Below are 19,093 nucleotides of genomic sequence, written 5' to 3'. Positions count from 1 at the left end.
GAAAGTCCCCTTCCTGTTTGCTCGGTGATGCGTGCCGTGGTCTCAGCGCAGCTTTCCAGGTGACCATGCCTGCTCCACACACCAGGCATTCCCTCACTTGGAGCAATGCCGAGCGGCTGGACCTCATCAGCGTTTGGGGAGAGAAGGCAATGCAGTCCCAGCTGCGCTCCAGCCATAGGAATTATGATACCTACGGACAGATTTCACGATGCATGACAGAAAGGGGCCACATCGGGGCACATGGCAGTGTAGGGTCAAAGTGAAGGAGCTACGGAACGCCTACCACAAGGCGTGGGAGGCAAACCGCCATTCCAGTGCTGCGCCCACAAGCTGCCAGTTTTACAAAGAGCTGGACACGATACTCAGTGGCAACCCCACTCCACTGCAAAGGCCACTGTGGATACTTCTGTGGCTTGCATGACAGTCAAAAGTGGACCGAGCCAGGAGGAGGAAACCTTGGACGAGGATGTGGAGGGGAATCCAGAGGCAGAGGACGACTCAGGGGTCAGAGGTGCATGCAGCAAGGAGCTCTTCTCTACCCCGGAGGAGGCTAGCCAGTCACAGCTGTCGGAGTTTGGCGAAGCACAAACAGGAGAGGGGGAGGACCCTGGTAAATGGCTTTGATTTTGGGAATCGGTGAAGTGAGTTGTTGGGGGCAGGAGGATTTCAGAAAGCAGGCTTTTGACTGTGTGATGCGCGTACTGCCATGTGCCTAGCCTAAGTGGTGGAACAGGGTGTTGATTGACTCTCTCACTTCACGGAATCTGCCTCAGAGCTCTCCACAAAACTTTCCTGGAGATTCTGGGCAATCCGCTGCCACAGGTTCTTTGGCAGAGCTACTTTGTTTCTTGCCGCATTAAGGGTAAAATTCCTGCGCCGCTCTGCCGTCACTAGGTGGGGACCATTGCTGCACATAGGTGAGCTGCATAAGGGGCCAGAGCAGAAGCTGCAGTCTTGGAGAAGACCCTCCCTTGATTCCCTGCTCACCCTCAGCAGCGAGGTATCTTCTATGATGAACACAGCCTGTGGAAAATGTGGGGACAGTAATGATTATAAAGCCGCCCATACAGTGCTGGCTCTCCCCAAGAGCCACGTGCCCAGTGTACAGTACAGTCTTGGAACACTGATTTCCCCTGCCCCTGTAGTTACTCACCAGTTTGGGGGTCTTGAGGCTCATGTGTGCTTGCCTGGGGTCAGCCAGTTAGTGACAGGTATGTGAATAGTGGCTGTGTTTTAAATCACTTTGAATCAGTGGTCTGTGTGTTGCAAACAATACTGCTTCTGTAAAATGTTGCATTTTGGCTTCACAGATATGACCTTGGGAGCCCAGCCTCCCTCTTTGTTATCACAGGCTGAACGGCAGCGCAGAATTAGAAAGCGGCCACGAAGAACTAAAGAGAACTTTCTGTGTGATGTCATGATGCACTCCGCAGCCGAAAAACAAGAATTGAAGGAGTGGCAGGACAGCAAGAATAGGGACCGAAAGGAGAATGCAGCATGCCAGAATGAAGCCATGGAGCAGCTCTTAAACGTTATGAAGCTCCACACGAACATGCTCCAGGTGCTACTAGCACTGCAAACCGAACAGCTCTGTGCCTGCCCTCCCCTTCAGCCACTGTAGCTCAACTCTTTACCATGTGCCCCCAAGACACCGCCAACACACTTACCAACCTCCTGGCTCCAGTCTGTACCTGCTGCATTCCACTCCTCCCCCCGTCACAGTCCAGCCCTATGGACTCCCAGTACTCACTGCACTCAACACTCATCCCTCTGCAGTTTGGCTGTGCTGAAGTACAATACCCGCTGCACTGTACTCCAAAGGACAAGGTTGCATATGATAATTGGACATACACAAATCTTTAACCGTCCCTCCTGGAACCCTGCCTTCCCCCATCCCCCACAGTACTGATGTGTTGTTGTTTTTTTGTCTCTCTCCTCCAGTTGTTGTTTTTTTAATAAAAGAATTGTTTTGGTTTGAAAGCAATCTTTATTCCATTAATTGAAAGCAAACAAAGCCCTGCAAAGCAACAGGCAATTTTCTTAAAGCTTCACAGTGCATCGTCTGTACCAATCACAATCACCTCCTAGCATTACAACCACTGCACTCCCGAGCATAGCAACAAATATTAGTGGCTTTCAGCTTCAAATTGCTGCCTCAGGGCATCCCTGATCCTTATGGCCCCATGCTGCACCCCTCTAATAGCCCTGGTCTCTGGCTGTTCAAATACAGCCTTCAGGCACTGAGCCTCAGCGATCCAGCCCTGAGCGAAGCTTTCACCCTTCCCTTCCCAAATATTATGGATCATACAACACGCGGCTATAAGCATAGGAATATTGTCATCAGCCAGGTCCAGCCTCCCATATAGGCAGCACCAGCAGGCCTTTAAATGGCCAAAAGCACACTCAACTGTCATTCTGCACTTGCTCAGCCTGTGGTTGAACCACTCCTTGCTGCTGTGGAGGTGCCCCGTGTATGGCTTCATAAGCCATAGCACTAAGGGGTAGGCAGGGTCTCCCAGGATCACAATGGGCATTTTGACTTCCCCTATGGTGATCTTCTGGTCCAGGAAGAACAGTCCCAGCTTGCAGCTTCCTGAACAGGCCAGTGTTCCAAAATATGCGTGCGTCATGCACCTTTCCGGACCAGCCTGCGTTAATGTCTGTGAAACGCCCATGGTGATCCACAAGCGCTTGGAGAACCATTAAGAAATACCCCTTCCAATTAATGTACTTGGTGGCTAAGTAGTCTGGTGCCAGAATTGGAATATGCATGCCATTTATCGCCCCTCCACAGTTAGGGAAGCCCATTTGTGCAAAGCCAGCTACAATGTCACACACGTTGCCCAGAGTCACGGTCTTTCAGAGCAGGATGTGATTAATGGCCCTGCACACTTCCGTCAAAATGAGTATAACGGTTGACTTTCCCACTCTGGTCTGGTTAGCAACCGATCGGTAGCAGTCTGAAGTAGCCAGCTTTCACAGTGCAATTGCCACACGCTTCTCCAGTGACAGGGCAGCTCTCATTCTCGTGTCCTTGTGCTGCAGGGCTGGGGTGAGCTCATCACACAGTCCCATGAATGTGGCTTTCCTCATACAAAAGTTCTGTAGCCACTGCTCATCATCCCAGACATGCATGACAATGTGATCCCACCACTCAGTGCCTGTTTCCTGAGTCCAAAGCAGTGTTCCACTGTGGTTAGCACCTCTGTTAGTGCCACAAGCAATCTCGTGTCGTAGCTACTACACGTGGCGAGATCAATGTCAAACTCCTCTTTCCTTTGTAGTTTAAGGAATAACTCCACTGCCACTCGTGATGTGTTAGTGAGAGCGAGCAGCATATCGGTTAACAGTGCAGGATCCATTCCTGCAGACCAAAGAGGCAGAGCGCGCAGTACACAAACCGTTGAAAGATGGCGCCAAATGCGGACAGAAGCACAGGGATTGCTGGGATGCAAAGCAATGCATCATGGGGCATTGGGACAGGAGCCAGGATGCCCTGCGACCCTCTCCACCTTCCCACAACTCTTAGTGGCAGAAGAGGAAGAGATGCTCTGTGGGACAGCTGCCCAGAGTGCACTGCTCTGAATACCGATGCAAATGCCGCCAGTGTGAACACGCTATTGTGCAGGCAGCTGACAGTGTGAACACACAACAGTGGTGTCTCTTCAGTGCTCTCTGACCGGTGCTGTAACTCTGCCGGTGTAGATATACCCTTATGTCGCTTGGGGTGGTGGTGTTTTTTTCACGCCCCTGAGTGACATGCATTTTGCCGATACAAGTGGTAGTGTAGACATGGCCTGTTTCTCTCACCAGCAGAAGTTGGTCCAATAAAAGCTATTACCACACCCACCTTTTGTCTCTTTGTATTACATACACAAACGCACACAGATATGGAGACACAGAAGAGAACTCTTATGTGCAGCCTTTTACATGCATAAGAAGTAGATGTTTAAAGCCAAGATTTTCAAACGTGGGTACCTAGAATTTGACTACTAAATAAAAAATAGGTGCATACATATGGAGTTAGGAGTGAAACTTCAGGCATCCAGTTAGAAAATTTTGGCTTTCTTTCAGATCTGAGCTTGGGTCTCCCACTTCATTGCCTGAGGTTGTATTGGATGAATTATTGCATACGGTATTTCTGTCACTGTGCAATCACTAGTGTCACACCCTTTCCTTTGCAAATGTAGTAACTGCAAAATAGATTTCAAAGTGTCTCATTCTCTAAAGTTTATGATATAAAGTTAACAAACTGCAAAGTTCTTCAAATATGGTGTGAAACTCTGAGCTAAATTTGCCAGAATGGTCCAGCAGCCACATAGTATGTTGGAAAGAAAAAAGTATAGATAATTTATACTGTGTGTGAGCTATGATATATAGCATATATATTTAATAACCTTTGTGAACTCTACCAACCAACTTCTCAATACAGGGATACATTTAAACTTTACTTGGGGTCATTTAAATGCCTATTTCATTAAGAAATGGTAGTCTAAGAAAATGACCCCCAGATAGGGAAGTGGCAAGAAAGAATGGTCATCTAAAAAAGAAAGTCTCCTACAGAGACCAGGCATTCAGGCACTTAAAAAGCACTGGGCTTAACTCTGATCTCACTTACAGAGCTTATATACCAGTGTAACTCTAATGGAATTACTTAATTTACACCAGATGTCAGTGATATCAGAATCAATGCCCTGGTCTTTGTCCTCCAATTTTCTTTATTTGCATTTTGTTTAAAGCTGAAATGTCTAGACATTTATCAAGGCTGAAAGGAGAATGTTTTTTCCCTCTTTATCCTCTTCACTACTAGTATTTTTCTATGGGATGCCCAATCTCTCTTTCCTGCTTGCAGTTGTAATTTGATGACTCATCTGTCGCCTAGACTAGAGGATGGGGCAGCTGACGTCTTTGTTTATCAGCTACTGCAAGCTGCTGCACAAATCACCTGACACTGTAAAGTGGGACAGCTTGCAGCTTTCTGCTGGATACACATACATCATATTTGCAATACAAAAACTCTGATGGGCCCTGAGAAGACGACTTGTCTAATTTATCTGGGGATTTATTTTATCTATAAGGGACCTGAGAAGTGCCATACAAGAGTTTAGCCCCAGAACTCCAATATTATCTACACGATGCTAGTTTTGCAATCATAGCTGAATCTTGAAAACCATGGCAACTGAATGATTAGCAGAAAATTTGACTAGGTCTTGTGAGTTTACCCTTCCCCTTCCTTGCTCACTATAGCTCATAGAATAATGATCTGCCAGGCCTGCTACTTTCCATCTCATTTATAGTGTTTTTTTAATTTTTTTATTATTATTAATCTTGGTTCATTATAAAATGTGGTGTGAATTCAGTGTGTATGAAAGGTGCTGGATGCATAGTCCTGGAGAGCGAAGTCTTATTCAGTTTACTCGTGTGATTAAAGTTACTCAGAGGTATAAATATTTCCAGGATGGTCCCTAGACTTGCATCAGCATAGCTGGCAAATTTCTAGAGGTGTTTCAATCAACCCACTGAACTGGCTGTATCATTAAAGAATGTGTGCTTCGTAAAACTGATTTTATATATATATATATATATACACACACACACACGCACACCCAAACACACAACATAGTTTGAAGATGTAACTTTTCTGCAAGTGTAACACAAGCTCATGTTTTCCACATTTACTATAAACATTCTCTGGTATCCATGGTGCAAATTATGGCTATGTCTACACTACTGCCGGATCGATGCTCCGGCGGTAGTGTAGACATAGTGTAGACATGCACCGGGGATCAATTTAGCGGGTCTAGCGAAGACGGCAAGTGCTCTCCAGTCAACCCTGGGACTCCACCCAGAACTAGAAGAGTAAGGTAAGTTGATGGGAGAGTGTCTCCAGTCAACCCAGCACAGTGTAGACACTGCAGTAAGTTGACCTAAGCTACATAGCTGGAGTTGCATAACTTAGGTCGACTTTACCACAGTAGTGGGGACATAGCCTACATCTTAACTTACACACACATAGAATCTGTATCTATAAAGGGGAGACACGTCCTTATAGGTGAACTAGGCAGTCGCCTAGGGGGCCAAGTTAAATGGGGTGCCAAATTAGAGGGAAAAATCAAATTTGAAAAAAAATGAAAAAGATGAAAAAAAATACAAATAAAATAACTAAGATGTCATTATTTCAATTCCCGTGCGCATATGGAGGGAATGTGAATTATAATTCATTTCTCTACATTTCTGAGAATGTATTAATATGTCAAATCTTTTATTTACTGCAAAAATAAATATTATTTTAGTGATTTTTTTTCCAATTTGTGACGTAGGGTCAAGATGACCCACTCCGCAATTTTAATAAACAATAACTCAGCTGGAAATTCATGTAGAGCAGAGATATCATGAGTAAATACATGTCAAACGGTCATTTTAACACACGTTACAGGTAGAAGCGAGCAACTACTGTGGAAAATTGTGTTTCTTGGTGCCAAAGAATAAAGAATAATGTCTTTCAGCATTATAAATCCAAAATGTGAGTATCTTTAAGAGTTATTAAACCTTAGCATTATTATCGGGCTGTATAATTATGAACTTTTCTTTGTTATAACTGGTTCACATGTAATAAATAAAGTCCATAAAAGAAAAGTAACAGCATTAACTCTTAATAGACTATGAAAGTGATGACGTCACACTCCAAGCAGGTAACTGTGAAAAAGATTACTTTCCAAACAACCGGTATCAGGTTATAACGTCGAAAAAGGTAATTTTGTTTCCGTGTAAATGCTGTAACTAACTGTTTGAATAGGTAAGTGAGTGTATGTTACTAATCACTGAACCTTTAAGCAGTGAAAAGACGTATTGGGATAGCTGCAATGTGGTTTAAATCACCAACCATGTGGTGTGTCAACCATCCTTAATGCTATAATGCTTGCAGTCGGGAGCACAGTTAGTACAAAACAATATTCAAATGCCCCATGGCAGAAAGAGGAAAAAGAAAACCCTCAGGAGCTGAGTATCATAAACAAAAGGCTGAGAAGAAAAAGGACCAAACAAAACAGCAGGGATCCTTCCTGAATTATCTTCTCTTTAATCCAAATAAAGATGGAAGCAGTTCACAGCATCCAGATCAAGTAATTTTACTTGGAGAGGAGGAGGTTAGCTCACATCCGCATGGAAGCAGTTTGGAACATCAGGTTGAAGGTATATTACTTCGAGATGAGGGTGGCTCACATCCACAAAAAAGCAGTTTGGAAATTCAAGTGGAAACTTACTTCTAGATGAAGGCAGCTCACAGCATCCAACTGATATGGAAGTGGAGAAAATTTATTCACTTTCAGAGACACATGCAGAAATTGAAGTAAATGAAGTAGAAAGAAGAAAGGATGAGGAAGTTACAAACAAGTTACAGTGTGGGAACTCAGCTTCATGACCCAGATGAGATGACCGTGTATGGTAAATTCTCGTGGAACATGGACCCGACCAACTTAATGCATTTCCCTAAGGATGGCAATAAAAGAAAATTCTCTGTTCAGCATTACAAGAGGAAACTCATTAATGGGGAAGAGATTCATCGAAACTGGTCACAATATTCAGTGTCAAATGACTCTGTGTTTTGCTTTCGCTGCAAGTTGTTTAGAAATCAAGAAATTGGTACGTCACTTACTGAAAATGGTTCGAAGGACTGGAAAAACATATCTTCAATTCTCTCTTCACATGAAAGAAGTACAGAACATTTGGAATGTTTTCAAAATTGGAAAGAATTTGAATTATGATTGAAAAAAGGAAAAACTATCGATGAAGAAAATTTACGTGGATGGATGGACAAACGGAATAATTAAGCCTCTGTTTAAAAAAAAAAACACTTCAAAAACATTAAAAGGAAAAAAGGGGCAAAATGTTTCCCAGTTTACCCAAAACCTCAGCCTAGATCTGCCTTTGGGGTTTGGGGGCGCCAATTGCATGGTTCGCCTAGGGAGCCAGTTGGTGGCAGCTAGTCTAGGGCCGCCCCTGTGTCTATATCCAATGAATGGGCAAAACCACTTTGCTTTGCTGGAATATCAAGTATATCACACTGGTGAGGGTCACATTCCTCTTAAGAAAATCTTAAGGAACTATGCAGAACAGACAAATAAATAATAAATAGACATAAGGTACCATTTTCAAAAGCACTTAAGTTTCAGATCCTCAAAGATATTTATAGGTTTCAGAGTAGCAGCCGTGTTAGTCTGTATTCGCAAAAAGAAAAGGAGTACTTGTGGCACCTTGGAGACTAACAAATTTATTTAAGCATAAGCTTTCGTGAGTTACAGCTCACTTCATCGGATGCATTCAGTGGAAAATACAGTGGGGAGATTTATATAGATACAGAACATGAAACAATGGGTGTTACCATACACACTGTAACCAGAGTGATCACTTAAGGTGAGCTATTACCAGCAGGAGAGTGGGGCGGGGGGGCTTTTTGTAATGATAATTCAAGGTGGGCCATTTCCAGCAGTTGACAAGAACGTCTGAGGAACAGTGGGCGGGTGGGGGAGATAAACATGGGGAAATAGTTTCACTTTGTGTAATGACCCATCCACTCCCAGTCTCTATTCAAGCCTAATTTAATGGTGTGCAGTTTGCAAATTAATTCCAATTCAGCAGTTTCTCGTCGGAGTCTGTTTTTGAAGTTTTTTTGTTGAAGAATTGCCACTTTTAGGTCTGTAATCGAGTGACCAGAGAGATTGAAGTGTTCTCCAACTGGCTTTTGAATGTTATAATTCTTGACGTCTGATTTCTGTCCATTTATTCTTTTATGTAGAGACTGTCCAGTTTGACCAATGTACATGGCAGAGGGGCATTGCTGGCACATGATGGCATATATCACATTGGTAGATGTGCAGGTGAACGAGCCTCTGATAGTGTGGCTGATGTGATTAGGCCCTATGATGGTGTCCCCTGAATAGATATGTGGACACAGTTGGCAACAGGCTTTGTTGCAAGGATAGGTTCCTGGGTTAGTGGTTCTGTTGTGTGGTATGTGGTTGCTGGTGAGTATTTGCTTCAGGTTGGGGGGCTGTCTGTAAGCAAGGACTGGCCTGTCTCCCAAGATCTGTGAGAGTGATGGGTCGTCCTTCTGGATAGGTTGTAGATCCTTGATGATGCGTTGGAGAGGTTTTAGTTGGGGGCTGAAGGTGAGGGCTAGTGGCGTTCTATTATTTTCTTTGTTGGGCCTGCCCTGTAGATTGCCTGTCAATAGAATTTAGGCTCCTAAGTGCCTAAATTACCTTTGAAAATAGATCTTAGGTTCTTAATTCACTTAGGTGCTTTTGAAAATGTTACCCATCATATCTGTTTCCTCACAAAACTGTCTTAAAAGAACACTGGGGTTGCACAGTGAAGCATTCAAAAGTCAGGCTATCTCAAAGCCAAGTTTGCACATGCAATCTTAACTCTGCCCCCTTGTGTGTTATGATGCAAACTTCAATGATAAGATTACATATTTCTCAGATAATACTAGGCAATGTCATACAATTTTGACAGTCTTTGAGACAGACTTGCATAGCACATTGTAATACTGAGTACTAAAACTGGTCAAAAAATCAGGGGGGATTTCTCCATGAAAACTTTACAGTGACCCTTTTAATTTGTTCCATGGGGGAAAAAAACATGAGTGATGTTGCCACAATAAAGATGTTGTGCATGCCAGGGATCTTTCACTTCTTTGGCCCCCTTGGTCCAACTTGGACCAAGACAAGGTCATTTGCCTGAGGTCATGCAGGATGCTACCACTTGTAGCTCATTTTGCCATGATATCAAAACTATTTTTTTTAAATAAAAGGAGCGGAGTAGTATTGCAAATATATATAAATTAATTAATAAATAAGTGTTGTTCCCAAGGCAATAGATCCAGAAGCTAGAATTAAAATGTTTACTCTGCATTTTATGTAGTCATTTACACCAGTGCAATGTGGATATAAAACACTCCCAGATCAGCATTTACAGCAACTTTGCAGTCACTTTGTCTTGGTGTCAATTCAAGGTACAGGGTAAAACAGAATTAGACTCAAAATATTTTAGGGAGTGGTGCTTGGGAACGGGTGGGGCGGGGGGGGCTGTCCTCAATCTTACTTAGTTCTTTCCAAACGCCATTACTAGTTCATTGTTCACATATTTATCTGTAGTTGCATCCAGTCTTTGGAAAGGTGGTAATGGCAATCATGCAGCAATGAAATACAAGAGGCAAGGAGGCATAAAGTTAACAGAATCTGTCCCCTTCTTGCTTAGAGTTTCTCTAAAAAGTTGGAATCAACTTTCTTCCAAGTAACTAGCTTGGATTCAGGCCTTTTGGCCTGGGTGCTTTCCGTAGGAGCAGATTTCTGACTCCTGTTGTGGAAGAAACTTCTACTTGTCTAGCCCCAAAGGGGGAAAGAGAACATCCAGAGAAGGCTGGTCATAATCAGCCAGGTTCTTGACAAACTCCAGCTATTCTAACGCATTGTTACTACCTTAGGACTCAGAGGCCCGTAGGGAGGATTGAAAACTGCTGTTGCTTCTACAGCTATTCACTTCTGGCCCGGCCCATGGCCACGATAAGGAGGCAGAGGAACATTACGGGAGACTACGCAGGAGCACTCGTGCCTGGTAGCATTCCCTGGCTCTGAAATGCACTGGGTGCATGTAAGCCCTGCATCTAAGCCATATTTGAGATGGTTTTCTCCTTTAGCACTGACCTTTCACTGTGGGTTTGAAGTCACTTGGGTGGGCCATATGTATTTGGCAGGCTGGTGGCATGAGCTGCTAGACCAATCACAGCTGCTGTGGTTTATGGAGAGCTGCCCGCAGGCCCAGACACTGAGATGTCTGGAGAAGAGAAATTCAGGTTTGCCTCTTCTTGCACATGCCAGCTATTTGCATGATGTGCTGGCGCAGGCAGGCTAGACTGCTCCGCTGTGCAGCTGAGAGAAGCCAGAGTGTGGTATGGTGGAAGAGGAGGCCAGGTTAGCCACACTGACTGGTGTACACACACATGTTTTGCAGGAGTTGGTTCACTTTCACAGGCAGGCTGGTATTGTGGGCCACACTGCTCTGCTGCGAAGCTGAGGAATACTATTGGAAGGCTTGACAGAATGGCAGGCTGTCTGAGGGAGTATGTCATTCCGGGGTGCCCTCCAGACCAGGGAGGGGCTGTGTGCCCCCTGCCCTGCAACCTGGGGTGCCTCTCAATCATCGGCTGGAGCACCCATGGAAAAAAATTAGCAGGTACTTAGCATCCACCAGCAGCCAACTCCCCCATCCCCACAAGTGCCTCCCACCTGATCAACTCCTCCCCATCCCTCCCAGCGCCTCCCACCCGTGCAGGACGTGCTCGGGGGAGGGGGCGGAACTGGGTGGGAAGAGGGGAGGCGGTGCGGAGCAGGGGAGAGAAGAGGTGGGGGCGTGGCCTTGGGGGAAGGGGTGGAGTGGGGGCAGGGCCTGGGTCTGAGCAGGGGTTGAGCACCCCCAGGGAAAGGAGAAAGCTGGCACCTATGCTCACAATGCTCTTCTGTTGTAGCTCCCAACCTGGCTCCTTTCAAACGTCTATTTAACTAAAATGAGATAGATTTTAAGTGGGTACAAGTATAAGGCATTAAAGACAGAAACAATTACAGGAGAAATACAGATAAAACGCTTTCTAAACTTAAACTAGATTTGGTTCAAGGTGAAATTCTTACCACTTTTCCAGTAATATTGATAACCAAACTCTCAGGCCAGGAACTGCTCCCGAAGTCCAACAGCTGTGTCTTTTGTCTTCTTAGGTGAAAAGAGAGAGATGGATAGAGAAAGAGAACCCGGGGTGGTTTTGCCCCTTACTTTTATAGTTCTGTCACCCTTTGAAATGCATTTTCCTGAGGTTGACCCCTAGTTAAAGTTCCTTGCAACTGTGAGGATGGAGACGTGGGACCTGGTAGTGAAAGAGGTTGCTGTTTGTTCTTACCTGTGCTGAAATGCAGATTTCCCTTGTCTACTGTCTTCTCCCTCTCACTGTCTGAGGACCCTCTTTAAAACTTGTATATAAATTGAAAGAAACACACATTCCTTTGCTTAGGAATTGCTTGACCAGTCCTGCCTAACTGGGGCTACGTGGGTTTGAACTTGTGCTGCCAACATCATTCAGAAGGAATTCATAACTCTGTAAGATTGCTACAGACATTTCACCATGATATTATTGACCAGTGAGTTATTCATTTTCAAATGATACCTCACAAGGCATATTTTGTACAAAGATTATTACAACAGCATGCAGGATGTGAATACAGAGGTGCATTCTGTCACAGGGAGCCAAAAGAAACGCAGGATCAGTACCAGGCTCCTGAGACTACCCTAAAAAGAAGGTGAACAAGTTCCTGTTGCTGCAAATCCAACCCATGTGACATTCCCAGCAATTTAAGAGAGGAAATGCTCACACTCCTAAGCTGTCTCTTGTGGAGAGCAGTGAGCTGCTATCCAATACAGGCACAGTAAAATGGAAACAGAGCGCCCAGCCCAAAGCCCATTGAAGTCAATGGGGGCCTTTCCACTGACTTTGACGACTTTGGAACAGATCCCAAGCGAGGTGCTGTAAGCGTCTAAAAGCAGGATGCTGAACTCAAAGGAGAAAGGAAGGAAGGAAAGAAATTACCTAAGCTGCCTCCACTGTGGTGGAATGCACAGGCCTGTCCCATGAGTAAAGTCCTTTGCCATGGATGCCCAGGTTTGGCGGGGAGTTGGGGGTGGGGATTTTTGTGGGTGAAACTGTGAAACTCACAACCAGCTGCTGTGCCTCACTTAATGACAGCTGAGGGAATAGTTAGACTGAAGACATTCAAAAGCAGATACATTCTTTCTGGAACACATGTGAGGCATATTTCGGCACTGCACTTTATGTGGTGCATTTATGCCACTGCCGTCTCAAGGTCAGTCAAGTTTATTTTTTATATCATTCATGTGCCTTGTGCAGTTCTCATTCAGATGTTTCAAACGGCACAGAAACCATATTCGAACGGAGGAACAATACAGCATTTGAAGTTGTCCCCATCACTTGCCAGACAAACACATGTCCATCAGATGTGGGTTTGGCGTTCCTGGTAGCTAAATCATCCTTGAATATTTAAATGTAATAGTAATATCACTCTGCACGGTAAAGTCAGCCAACTAAGCACACACACACACACACACACACTTCAGACAGAGTCCAGTCTTGCTGCACTGAAGACAATGGGAATGCTTTGACTTCAGCTGAACTGGGACTGGACCCACAGTCCTCAAAATTTGTGGATCATTTCAAGCTGTAACAGAATGTAAAGAATTCCCTCGCAACTGTAAAAAGGCTGAAGAAGTGTTCAGAATGCAATTATCTGTATCCCTTTAGGATAAAACCTGTGCCTGAAGTTTCCAAATCATACACTATTGTTTTTGGAATATTTTAATAGTATTTGTAGCTATATGCCAAAAAATACAAATACAATGGTTTCCCTCCCTTAGCCAGCTAGATAGCATTACCTCAGCACCTGTAATATTCCCTCCTACTTCCTGGGCTAAGATGTAGGGTTTTAGGAACCTGCAGGGTTATGACTCATGCAAGAAGCCAAACCAGGTGGGGCTCATTAATTCTAAATCAAGGTATAAAAGGGCTTATGGGTCCCCCCGAAGGGGAATGTAGGAGCACAGACCTTAGAGGAAGAAATTACAAAAAGAAGCCAAGCACAACAGAAAATGTATGCTAAGGTTAATGTAAGTTAACAACAAAGACAAACCCCACTAGGGGGTAAATCCTATGCTTGGGTGTGCACCATATTGACAGAGAGTGTGAGGATTGTACTTGTACATGCTTCCTTACAGGGCTGGCTCTAGGCACCAGCAAACCAAGCACGTGCTTGGAGTGGCACATTTCAAGGGGCGGATTCCGGCCACCCTTTTTTTTTTTTTTTTTGGCTTGGGCAGTTGCGCTCTCAGAGCTTGGGGCGACAAATTTTTTACCTGGGGTGGCAAAAAATCTAATACCAGCCCTGCTTCCTTAAACTTAATTACTAAGACTAGGAATTATAGGGAATGCTGCAAATACTGAGGTAACATTGTCTAGTTACCTAAGGCAGGTGAGACATTCATAAGGTGACTGTTAGGACTGAAGATGGTAATATTTTTAGAAATAAATCAAACAGCTAAGTACTGTAAACTCTTGAGATATTCTAGAGGAGAAGGAAGTGTCTAAGATGTTTTCACTTAAACCTGCCAACTCTGGGAGTGCATTTACCATAAATCTAAAGGTCCGTTGATTTATTTGGTGTCAGAGTTAGAGCTGCTCAGGGATTTTCTGATGGAAAAATCACAGTTTCTGCAAAATCAAGTTTTGGTTTTTTCTACAGGAAAAGTTGTCTTCTGAAAAATTTTGACTTTCCATTGGGAAAATGGAAATGAAATATTTCATATTGAAATATTGAAATGAAATATTTCAGGTCAGTTCAACCAGAATTGGAATACTTTAGATTTTTTAAGTACCCCAAAATGTTTTTGTTTCAAATCAGTTCAACAAAACATTAAATTGCATTTTCCTATTGTCATGCATTGTCTTATGGGAGTTGTAGTCCCTACCCTTTTTCTCTCCTACAGGCTAGGTTCCATGGGGGACTACATCTCTAAGTCAATGAGATGCTGACAGACTTGCATGGTCCATCGTGGGAGTCACAGGATTGGATGCATTATAGGAGATGTAGCCTGGCCAAGGAGTCTGGCCCATAGGGGAGAATGAGGGTATCAGATTCCCCAGCTCCAACAAGGCAATGCACCAGAAGGAAATGCAGTTAATGTGGAAGCTACTTAAAAATGAAGAATTTTAGTTCATTTCAAAAAGCTGAGATTAAATATTTCCATTTTGGGAATGTCAAAATATTGAATTTCAATTGAAAATTTTGAAATAATGCCTTGTCATTTCAAAATCAATGGTGTTTTTTTTAAAAAAATTCTATTCTGCAGGAACTTCAACTTTTCATTCCACTTTGGAGCAAAACCATAGGTTGGATTGTCAAAATTTCCCATAAAATGTGGATTCAGCTCTATTCAGAGCCACAGAGGCTCATCTGCCATTGCTTCTTAATAGTCAAACCAATGCACAGTTAATCAAAATCAATTACTAGTAGCAAGTCAAGTGGATCAATTAAAATAAAACCCAGTGCAGAGCCATTTGTGAAACTTATATAAATCCTGAAACAAATATGTGTACATGTTAGAAAAATAATGGTTACATTATATTGTGCTAATACAAGTGTTTTTTCATTTCCATGCACTTCTGCATTCTACTTTCTAGGAGGCACTAGAAGCAGAAATACTAATATACTATAAAGACTGTTCTTGAAGTATTTCAGGAACAACCTGAAGCAGAAGAACCATCTTGAAATAGACAATATTGACACAAGATTTCCAGCCCAATTTTAGGAGGCAAGAAAATGTTTTCAGCTGATGTGGACCTTCTTGTAAATGTCCCATTCTGGGGTGCTTTATCCAAATCAAGCATGTTGAGGTTCACCAGATTGACGAATCTGTTTGCTAGTCTTCATATAGCCAGCGGTCCTGGTTTCTATATTTTTATAGTTAAAAGGTGGGATTGCAAAAGTGCCTGCGTGATATAGAAGCACAAGTATATTTGATGGGTCTTGTGCTCCTAAGTCACTTAAGCACTTCTGAAAATCCCAACCACTGTCTTTTTTCCCTTTCTCTGGGAATGTGATAGTTGAAAAAAGACAATTTCCACTTCAGTTTCATGTGACACTTCTTTGTCACACAACACCGTCACCAAAAATATTGTAGACAATCATTCAAAAATAATGTCATGCGCTTGAGAAACTCAGATGAAGAATCCCGGATGAATCTCAATCTTTTGAATCACTTTGCAGAACCGAATGATTTTCAGCAAATAGTTCATAACAATATAATCAGAGGCAAGGCATGTCAAGATCTTCACAATATAGTAGAGAGTCCCCGGAGCTCTCTTTGTAGATGAAGGACAGAAATACCTATGAGCAGCTAAAGGTGTGACAATGAGTAAATAATAAGTCCAACATGGTAGCAGGCAGCCTTGATGTGCTATCAATTTTGCATCCCCATCTGGTGTCCCATAGTGGTTTTAATGAAAGCCTTTACACATGGCCCTTAAAACAACCCATCTGCTCACTGGGGTGAATTAAAAGATGTAAACGCAGTGTAATACGCCAAAGAATATAATGGCCTCAACAGAAGATTTGGCTGTTTCAGCCAACAAAAGGTTCCAGCTGTGGCAGCCTTATGGAACAAAGAGAGCGTTTGGCTTAATGTTGAGTGTGTGCTTCTGAAGTCCCAGATCAGGCAAGAGAAATAAAGCGAAAGGCCTTGACCAGATGTGTCAGACCCAGACAAAAAGTGCAGTAAACGTGATTCCACAGAACCGTCCCTATCAACGTGGATTGTTCTGATAGCAACAGACATCTGTTATTGATGGCCAATCGGAGGGGTGTAGTACATAATCACATATAACAATCGAACAGGCCTGGTTCTTTTAAATGTCTTTTCCATCTTTACTGTTGCTTGCTTTAAGGTTGAATTAGTTCACGGTATATACTGTTCTCGTAGACACTTGGTACCCGCACCAGAGTTTCAAAAGAGCACAACTCCAATTTAGGCGCACGACTCCAATTTAGGCACACAACTAAGAGACAGAGGGGTTTTTCCCCCCAAAAAAAGTGCATAGGACCTGTCACCTATTGTGGCACCTATGGCTAGATTCTCAGAAGTGCTCTGCACCCGGTGTGCATCCAACATGCTGAACTCTTGACACTTATTTTGATGCCTAAAGGGGAGATGAGCTCTTTTGAACATCTGGCTTTGATTTTTTTAGCGGGGGGAGGAGGAGGAGGGTTCCTTTGGTTGGGAAAGCTTGCCCTTACAGATTAATGGTGATCAGTAGTAGAATTTATATTTAATAATTAATACTAACAGTTTTTATTTGGTATTGAGAGTAAGGAGGACATTCCTAATGCCTGTTCATCTCTACTGAACTCCTTCCTCTTATTCAAACCATTGAAATGTACTTAGTGCTGGAGTTACTGAGACTAACTGCCTTGAGGGATTTCTCTGTCCATGCACATGGCCGATCTAGCATGTTGGTACCAAATCTCCTGGATCTCATGATAACCATGGATGTATCACAGCTAGTTTCCAACTCTGCGCAGCAAGCTGCAAAACTGGTCACACTTTAGATGTGATCGTCAGCATGGAGGCAGATATGGGGATCATTGAATACACATGCACTGTGATCTGCTCACCACCTCCTCCTCTTGTCTTGTATATTTAAATAGCAAGTGCTTTGGGACAGGGGCCATCTTTTTCGGTGTTTGTACCTCACCTAGCACAATGGAGTCCTTTGCCATAACGGGGGTGCCCAGGTGCTACAATTAATAACATTATATGCTCCTGACAGGCTAGAGACCCTGTTGTGATGATGATCAGCCTCCCAGGGCAGATCAATCTTATTGGACCCCAGAGCTCTCTGAGGACAGACTCTCTGCTTTCGAACTGGAGCACTGATGAAACGTTAAAACCACAACTACCAATGCTCTGGCTCCTGGGCATCCCCTCAAAGAATTATCCTAAAAAGTTCTCCTCTTACAGGTCAAATGGGATGGGAGAAGCATTTGGTGGCAGACGACCAGCATTGATTCTGATCATATAAACTCATTCTGTATTGCTATAGTATGCTAATACTATAGCAATTAAGCAGTTAATTACCAGCCACTATCATTCCTGGAAGATGGGCCGGTAAAGCAGTTTATAACGTAATCATATGTATTACATTCAGAGAACACCCATCATCCCAAAGCTCCACCCATGGAGCAGTAGGGCAAGCAGTCTCTGAAGTGAAGGGCACAAGAGGCTGTGCAAGAATGGGGGTGAGCATAAACATTTACACAGCCTATTCTGACACAGCACACCGTGGATTCTGTAACCCACACCCTGCGTCCTCAGGGACTGATCTGAAATATCCAAACAGTAAACTGCAGAGAGCTCAATGTGTCCTGTCTACCACCGTGAGGAACCATCCCTCCTGGAGCTGAATGTGTTCTTGGCGTATGCGCAATGTGCCTCAAGGGTCACGTGATCAGGCTTCATCACCGAAGTTGGGCCGCTGCTTGGATCATTAGCTTCCCCAGCCTGGGCTGGGTATTGACAGGGAGTGCGATGTAAATGCTGATCCATGCCCCCCATGCTGTATGGTAGCAAGGAGGAAAGTAAATATTGCCTTTGCAAGGGTTTGGACACAGAGCTGCTCTTCTTGGCAGAACTGGGGATCCATTGCTATTCAAGCTACCTTCTCTTTCATTTCCTTTTTAAAATAGCTTCTCTCTCTACAGAAAATTCCCATGACCCCTTCCCCCTCCTCCACAACACCAATCCCTTCCAATCCTTCTCTAACCATGCAGCACAAGAAACAATGTGGCCTAATAGAGAGGGTACTGGACTAGAAGATGGATTGCTTGGTTCTATTTCTAACTCTGCCTGCTGTGGGAAGTTTGGTCTTTGCTTCCCATCTCTCCCTTTGTTGATTCAGGCTGTAAGCACTTTGGGGCAGGGGCTGTCTTACACTGTATGTACAGTGCCTAACACAATGGGGCCCTGTTATCTGTTGTGGTAATTCAGAATGAAACTCTTTTACCCCTGCTCTGCAATATACCATGAAGTTAGGATAGAGGAGAGGATGTTTAGTATCCCAAGTGCACTGTTGTTTGCTCTGCTAAGCTGCAGGGGTAAATAATAAAAATAACAATTGTGACTATGTAAATATTTACTTAGAGCTTTATGTTTGCAGGGAACTGTGGTAATTCCAAATTAATCCTCAGAGCCGATAAATCATTAAGTATTTGTATCCACCTTTTAAAGATTGCAAAGCAGTGAGGTTAAGTTACTTGCCCAAGGTCATGTGCTAAGAAAGAGATCTTGGAGCTATTGTGGGTCTCTGAAAACGTCTGCTCGATATGCAGCAGCAGTCAAAAAAGCAAACAGAGTATTAGGCACCATTAGGAAAGGTATAAATAATAAGACAGAAAATATCATAATACCACTAAATAAATCCATG

Source organism: Eretmochelys imbricata, chromosome 3 (assembly GCF_965152235.1).
Source record: "Eretmochelys imbricata isolate rEreImb1 chromosome 3, rEreImb1.hap1, whole genome shotgun sequence".
Taxonomy (NCBI): Eukaryota; Metazoa; Chordata; order Testudines; family Cheloniidae; genus Eretmochelys; species Eretmochelys imbricata.
This window is presented reverse-complemented; position numbering follows the sequence as displayed.